We start from the raw sequence: 7,270 nt of genomic DNA, 5'->3' as shown, positions 1-7,270 counted from the left end.
GCCATTGCTCTTAAGTGTGGGTGGATGTGTTGCAATCTACCTACACTTGGGTTTACCTACTAAACCTATCTAGTAGTTGTAGTCAGGGTGTGCTACTCCCTTTGCTCTACAACAACTAAGTTCAGTAGAACTTAAGTATATCTAATCTTGTTTTATATGTACCTACAGGTACCTATGTGATCTTTCAATTGGTAACCAAGAGATTACAATGGTAAAACACAGCAAGCTCAAATCCAACCGCTGCTCACCAATGTGAGAAGTTGGCCTGGTATATGATGCTCACTAGTTAAAGTGATCACCTTGTACCATGCCAAGCAACCCTTATGGTGTGGTTGTAAGTCAACCTTTTCGGACTAGCTGCCCTAGTGGTAGCGTAGGCTAAGCAGTCTTTGAGGCTAAACTCGTGAAGCGTGTTAAGCAAGCTGTTTTACCAATAGTAACCCCCTTTTATACCAATGAAAGGACACCACACAGATATATATTCAAAATATATATGTATTTATTTCTCAAAGTAACCCCTAGTCTCTTTATGAGCACAGGAGCACAAATCGTCAAACAAGATTATCACAGAATACACAGAAGTTGCACGTTATATGGATAGGCCCTGGTGGCCACTCAAACCATATACTAAAATAGTGGTATAAGTACCACGAACAGAAAAGGGAAAAGGCCTAGGGCCTCTAGAATCGCTGGGCCTACAAGGAGCTAACGTCAGTTAGTGACCAGGAGGTCCACGGGTGGCGTGTGCAGAGCAAATAGTCACACGCGTGCTCCCATAGGTTTCAATGGGTGCGTAAAAAGTACAAAGTTACTGCAAAAGGAATCTTCCGGATGACCTAGGAACTTAAGATTTGGAACACAGGCACTAGAGATGTATTACTACACATGGGCACCGGAGTACCAGCTTTACCTCACCCACAGGAAGCGGGTGCATAGGCCTCAAAGTGCGTCGGGTTTCTTCTATCTGTTCCGTTGAGCCTGGGACAAAGATGCTGCAGGCGGTCGGTCGGGAAGAGATGCAGTGGATCCAAGAGTGGATCGGAGATGTTGAAGACCTGTAAGCAGAGGGGACAGTGTTCACAGTCACTAGCCAGTGACCAGCGTGGCACCAGGTGGGTACCAGGCGATGTCGGGTGCAAACAGGTGATGAGGGGTAGCTTGTCTCCGCAGCCACGTGGTCCCTGAAGGTCGACGACGTCCAGGAGTCGGCTCACGAGCTGTCCCACGCAGGCTCTCGCTGTCGGCGGTGTCGGCGACTTGATCGAAGCAAACAAGCCTTGGCAAAAGCAATTGCAGGAGGATTCGGAAATCAGCTGTTGGTTCTGACCAGCAAGGTCAGAGGGATTGCTCCTTTGGAGGGGAGCAAGGGCCAGTCTGGAGCAACCAGACCAGCGGTGTTTGTCGTAGATTTCGTCGCCAAGATGGCCACTAGCCAGCGGGCCAGCAACCGGTTAGGCGCGTCGAGTGGCAAAATGCAGAAGGGCCCCACGCAGATCGTGGAGATGCTGGAGGGCTCACCTTTGGTGCAGATGCTGCTCGAGGGTTGGGCTTCTCAGGACCCAAAGCACAACTTGGAGGGAGCCTCGGTTGTTGCACTGGTCAGCTTGTCGTAGTCGTTCCAAGATGGCTGGCTCCACGTGTCTCGGTGCCTCCACGGGTCTCCTCTTTTCAGGGACTGTGGATCGGGCGGTGAGAGGTCTGGAGGTCCAGGTCTTGTCAGTCTCTGGGCTCGGGCTCCGGCGGGAGGCGGCGGCAAAGCAGACGGTGATTCGCTGGATGGTGCTTGCGTTAGCAAGGTGGTCACTCCCTGACCACAGGGGAGATTTTCTTCAGTCTTCTGTGCAGCAGAATGTCGAAGTTCCCGTCTTCTTCTTAGTTTCAAGTTGATTCCAGGATGTCTGAAGTCTTAGGACACAGCTCCTACCTTTATTCGGATTCTAGGGGCCGGACTACCTGCTAGGTCCCTCCCTATGGGTGGGACCAGGAAGGGGGGTGGTTACACCCCCAATCCTTTGTCCAGCTCGCCCCAGGCCCGGGACTGGTGTGCCCCAGGACCGGTTTGAACTGGCATATGCACCGAGGCTCCTTGTGAGCCACAGGCATGTCTGGTTTCTTTCAAGCCCTACCTGACCAATACACAAAATCCTGTCTGGGGTGGTGCATGCACCTCCCCTGGCAGGAAACCCTTTGTCCACACCTCCCAAGCTGGAAGGACTCCCAGCAGCAGGAGGGCAGACTTGTGTCTGTGGTGGCAGCATCCATTTTGTGGAGCTGAGGCTATGTCTGATTTTACCCGGGTTTCAGGTACTGTACATGTCGTGTCCCTCTAGAAGGGTGGAATGCTAACCCCGTCGCCAGAATTGGCGAGGGGTTAGTATTCCAATTCGTATGACACCTTACTCGACATGTTTTGATAAAGCCAAACCAAAGATAGCATTTAACCGCGAGGTTCATAATGCACTTAAGAGTATATGGTATGACGATATCTGGAAACAGTAGAAGGAAGTTGTTCCGACCACTGCAGACAGGCTCAGCTCATGCCAGAGCACCATCTCACATGGAACCAAGCACTCTGCCTTCAGGATTGTTAAGGCCTGCCATAGGAGTGACTTATAGGTTACCAGGTGTCCCATTTAAGGTTAGGTATAGGTATACTACACCTAAGTAAGAGGTGATTACACCAACTTACCCCAGCTGAGTGATCAGCCAGTTGTGTCAGGTTGTTAGGCCAAGCCTGGGGTGGCATAATACATGCTTCAGCCCCTGGCAGGCCTTGGATACACCAATGCCCTGGGTACCTAGTGTACACTGGTACAGGGGCTGACAGGGTGATCCAACCAATTGGGTATGTACCTAGGGTACATGGAGTCCATTTTACAGAGAGAGCAGATAGCCTGAGAGCCTGAATGGCAGGATCTCAGGCCAACTAAGTCGAAAAACCAGCTAGACACTAGGCAAAAATTTGGGGGTAACCATAGTCAGATATCCACCTTCCTACAGTTCCCTAGGTGCCGGCAGGGCTAGGGTTCAAAATCTACAGCTAGTCACTTTGCCAAAAAAAGGGTCATTTTTCACTGCAAAACCACGTTGCGTTTTGCGCCGTTTCCTGTCGCGGGCACAAGGCCGACCCGCACAAGTGAGGTACCATTTTTCTCGTAGGACTTTGGGGAACGCGGGGTGGGTGGAAATTTGTGGATCCACGCAGATTCCAGAACTTTCCATCACAGAAATGTGGGGAAAATGTGTTTTTTTTGTCAATTTTTTACGTTTGCAAGGGATTCTGGGTAACAGACCATGGTGGGAGGCAGTCAAGTCACCCCATCCTGGATTCCCCTGGGTGTCTAGTTTTCAAAAATGTATAGGTTTGCTAGGTTTCCCTAGGTGCCGGCAGGGCTAGGGTTCAAAATCTACAGCTAGTCACTTTGCCAAAAAAAGGGTCATTTTTCGCTGCAAAACCACGTTGCGTTTTGCGCCGTTTCCTGTCGCGGGCACTAGGCCGACCCGCACAAGTGAGGTACCATTTTTCTCGTAGGACTTTGGGGAACGCGGGGTGGGTGGAAATTTGTGGATCCACGCAGATTCCAGAACTTTCCATCACAGAAATGTGGGGAAAATTTGTTTGTTTTGTCAATTTTTTACGTTTGCAAGGGATTCTGGGTAACAGACCATGGTGGGAGGCAGTCAAGTCACCCCATCCTGGATTCCCCTGGGTGTCTAGTTTTCAAAAATGTATAGGTTTGCTAGGTTTCCCTAGGTGCCGGCAGGGCTAGGGTTCAAAATCTACAGCTAGTCACTTTGCCAAAAAAAGGGTCATTTTTCACTGCAAAACCACGTTGTGTTTTGCGCCGTTTCCTGTCGCGGGCACTAGGCCGACCCGCACAAGTGAGGTACCATTTTTCTCGTAGGACTTTGGGGAACACGGGGTGGGTGGAAATTTGTGGATCCACGCAGATTCCAGAACTTTCCATCACAGAAATGTGGGGAAAATGTGTTGTTTTTGTCAATTTTTTACGTTTGCAAGGGATTCTGGGTAACAGACCATGGTGGGAGGCAGTCAAGTCACCCCATCCTGGATTCCCCTGGGTGTCTAGTTTTCAAAAATGTATAGGTTTGCTAGGTTTCCCTAGGTGCCGGCAGGGCTAGGGTTCAAAATCTACAGCTAGTCACTTTGCCAAAAAAAGGGTCATTTTTCACTGCAAAACCACGTTGCGTTTTGCGCCGTTTCCTGTCGCGGGCACTAGGCCGACCCGCACAAGTGAGGTACCATTTTTCTCGTAGGACTTTGGGGAACGCGGGGTGGGTGGAAATTTGTGGATCCACGCAGATTCCAGAACTTTCCATCACAGAAATGTGGGGAAAATGTGTTTTTTTTGTCACTTTTTTACGTTTGCAAGGGATTCTGGGTAACAGACCATGGTGGGAGGCAGTCAAGTCACCCCATCCTGGATTCCCCTGGGTGTCTAGTTTTCAAAAATGTATAGGTGTGCTAGGTTTCCCTAGGTGCCGGCAGGGCTAGGGTTCAAAATCTACAGCTAGTCACTTTGCCAAAAAAAGGGTCATTTTTCGCTGCAAAACCACGTTGCGTTTTGCACCGTTTCCTGTCGCGGGCACTAGGCCGACCCGCACAAGTGAGGTACCATTTTTCTCGTAGGACTTTGGGGAACGAGGGGTGGGTGGAAATTTGTGGATCCACGCAGATTCCAGAACTTTCCATCACAGAAATGTGGGGAAAATGTGTTTTTTTTGTCAATTTTTTACGTTTGCAAGGGATTCTGGGTAACAGACCATGGTGGGAGGCAGTCAAGTCACCCCATCCTGGATTCTCCTGGGTGTCTAGTTTTCAAAAATGTATAGGTTTGCTAGGTTTCCCTAGGTGCCGGCAGGGCTAGGGTTCAAAATCTACAGCTAGTCACTTTGCCAAAAAAAGGGTCATTTTTCGCTGCAAAACCACGTTGCGTTTTGCGCCGTTTTCTGTCGCGGGCACTAGGCCGACCCGCACAAGTGAGGTACCATTTTTCTCGTAGGACTTTGAGGAACGCGGGGTGGGTGGAAATTTGTGGATCCACGCAGATTCCAGAACTTTCCATCACAGAAATGTGGGGAAAATGTGTTTTTTTTGTCAATTTTTTACGTTTCCAAGGGATTCTGGGTAACAGACCATGGTGGGAGGCAGTCAAGTCACCCCATCCTGGATTCCCCTGGGTGTCTAGTTTTCAGAAATGTATAGGTTTGCTAGGTTTCCCTAGGTGCCGGCAGGGCTAGGGTTCAAAATCTACAGCTAGTCACTTTGCCAAAAAAAGGGTCATTTTTCGCTGCAAAACCACGTTGCGTTTTGCGCCGTTTCCTGTCGCGGGCACTAGGCCGACCCGCACAAGTGAGGTACCATTTTTCTCGTAGGACTTTGGGGAACACGGGGTGTGTGGAAATTTGTGGATCCACGCAGATTCCAGAACTTTCCATCACAGAAATGTGGGGAAAATGTGTTTTTTTTGTCAATTTTTTACGTTTGCAAGGGATTCTGGGTAACAGACCATGGTGGGAGGCAGTCAAGTCACCCCATCCTGGATTCCCCTGGGTGTCTAGTTTTCAAAAATGTATAGGTTTGCTAGGTTTCCCTAGGTGCCGGCAGGGCTAGGGTTCAAAATCTACAGCTAGTCACTTTGCCAAAAAAAGGGTCATTTTTCACTGCAAAACCACGTTGCGTTTTGCGCCGTTTCCTGTCGCGGGCACTAGGCCGACCCGCACAAGGGAGGTACCATTTTTCTCGTAGGACTTTGGGGAACACGGGGTGGGTGGAAATTTGTGGATCCACGCAGATTCCAGAACTTTCCATCACAGAAATGTGGGGAAAATGTGTTTTTTTTGTCAATTTTTTACGTTTGCAAGGGATTCTGGGTAACAGACCATGGTGGGAGGCAGTCAAGTCACCCCATCCTGGATTCCCCTGGGTGTCTAGTTTTCAGAAATGTATAGGTTTGCTAGGTTTCCCTAGGTGCCGGCAGGGCTAGGGTTCAAAATCTACAGCTAGTCACTTTGCCAAAAAAAGGGTCATTTTTCGCTGCAAAACCACGTTGCGTTTTGCGCCGTTTCCTGTCGCGGGCACTAGGCCGACCCGCACAAGTGAGGTACCATTTTTCTCGTAGGACTTTGGGGAACACGGGGTGGGTGGAAATTTGTGGATCCACGCAGATTCCAGAACTTTCCATCACAGAAATGTGGGGAAAATGTGTTTTTTTTGTCAATTTTTTACGTTTGCAAGGGATTCTGGGTAACAGACCATGGTGGGAGGCAGTCAAGTCACCCCATCCTGGATTCCCCTGGGTGTCTAGTTTTCAAAAATGTATAGGTTTGCTAGGTTTCCCTAGGTGCCGGCAGGGCTAGGGTTCAAAATCTACAGCTAGTCACTTTGCCAAAAAAAGGGTCATTTTTCACTGCAAAACCACGTTGCGTTTTGCGCCGTTTCCTGTCGCGGGCACTAGGCCGACCCGCACAAGTGAGGTACCATTTTTCTCGTAGGACTTTGGGGAACGCGGGGTGGGTGGAAATTTGTGGATCCACGCAGATTCCAGAACTTTCCATCACAGAAATGTGGGGAAAATGTGTTTTTTTTGTCAATTTTTTACGTTTGCAAGGGATTCTGGGTAACAGACCATGGTGGGAGGCAGTCAAGTCACCCCATCCTGGATTCCCCTGGGTGTCTAGTTTTCAAAAATGTATAGGTTTGCTAGATTTCCCTAGGTGCCGGCAGGGCTAGGGTTCAAAATCTACAGCTAGTCACTTTGCCAAAAAAAGGGTCATTTTTCGCTGCAAAACCACGTTGCGTTTTGCGCCGTTTCCTGTCGCGGGCACTAGGCCGACCCGCACAAGTGAGGTACCATTATTCTCGTAGGACTTTGGGGAACGCGGGGTGTGTGGAAATTTGTGGATCCACGCAGATTCCAGAACTTTCCATCACAGAAATGTGGGGAAAATGTGTTTTTTTTGTCAATTTTTTACGTTTGCAAGGGATTCTGGGTAACAGACCATGGTGGGAGGCAGTCAAGTCACACCATCCTGGATTCCCCTGGGTGTCTAGTTTTTAAAAATGTATAGGTTTGCTAGGTTTCCCTAGGTGCCGGCAGGGCTAGGGTTCAAAATCTACAGCTAGTCACTTTGCCAAAAAAAGGGTCATTTTTCACTGCAAAACCACGTTGCGTTTTGCGCCGTTTCCTGTCGCGGGCACTAGGCCGACCCGCACAAGTGAGGTACCATTTTTCTCGTAGGACTTTGG

This window comes from Triturus cristatus, chromosome 1_1 (assembly GCF_964204655.1).
Source record: "Triturus cristatus chromosome 1_1, aTriCri1.1, whole genome shotgun sequence".
NCBI classification, from domain to species: domain Eukaryota; kingdom Metazoa; phylum Chordata; class Amphibia; order Caudata; family Salamandridae; genus Triturus; species Triturus cristatus.
Note: the sequence above shows the minus strand (reverse complement) of the source record.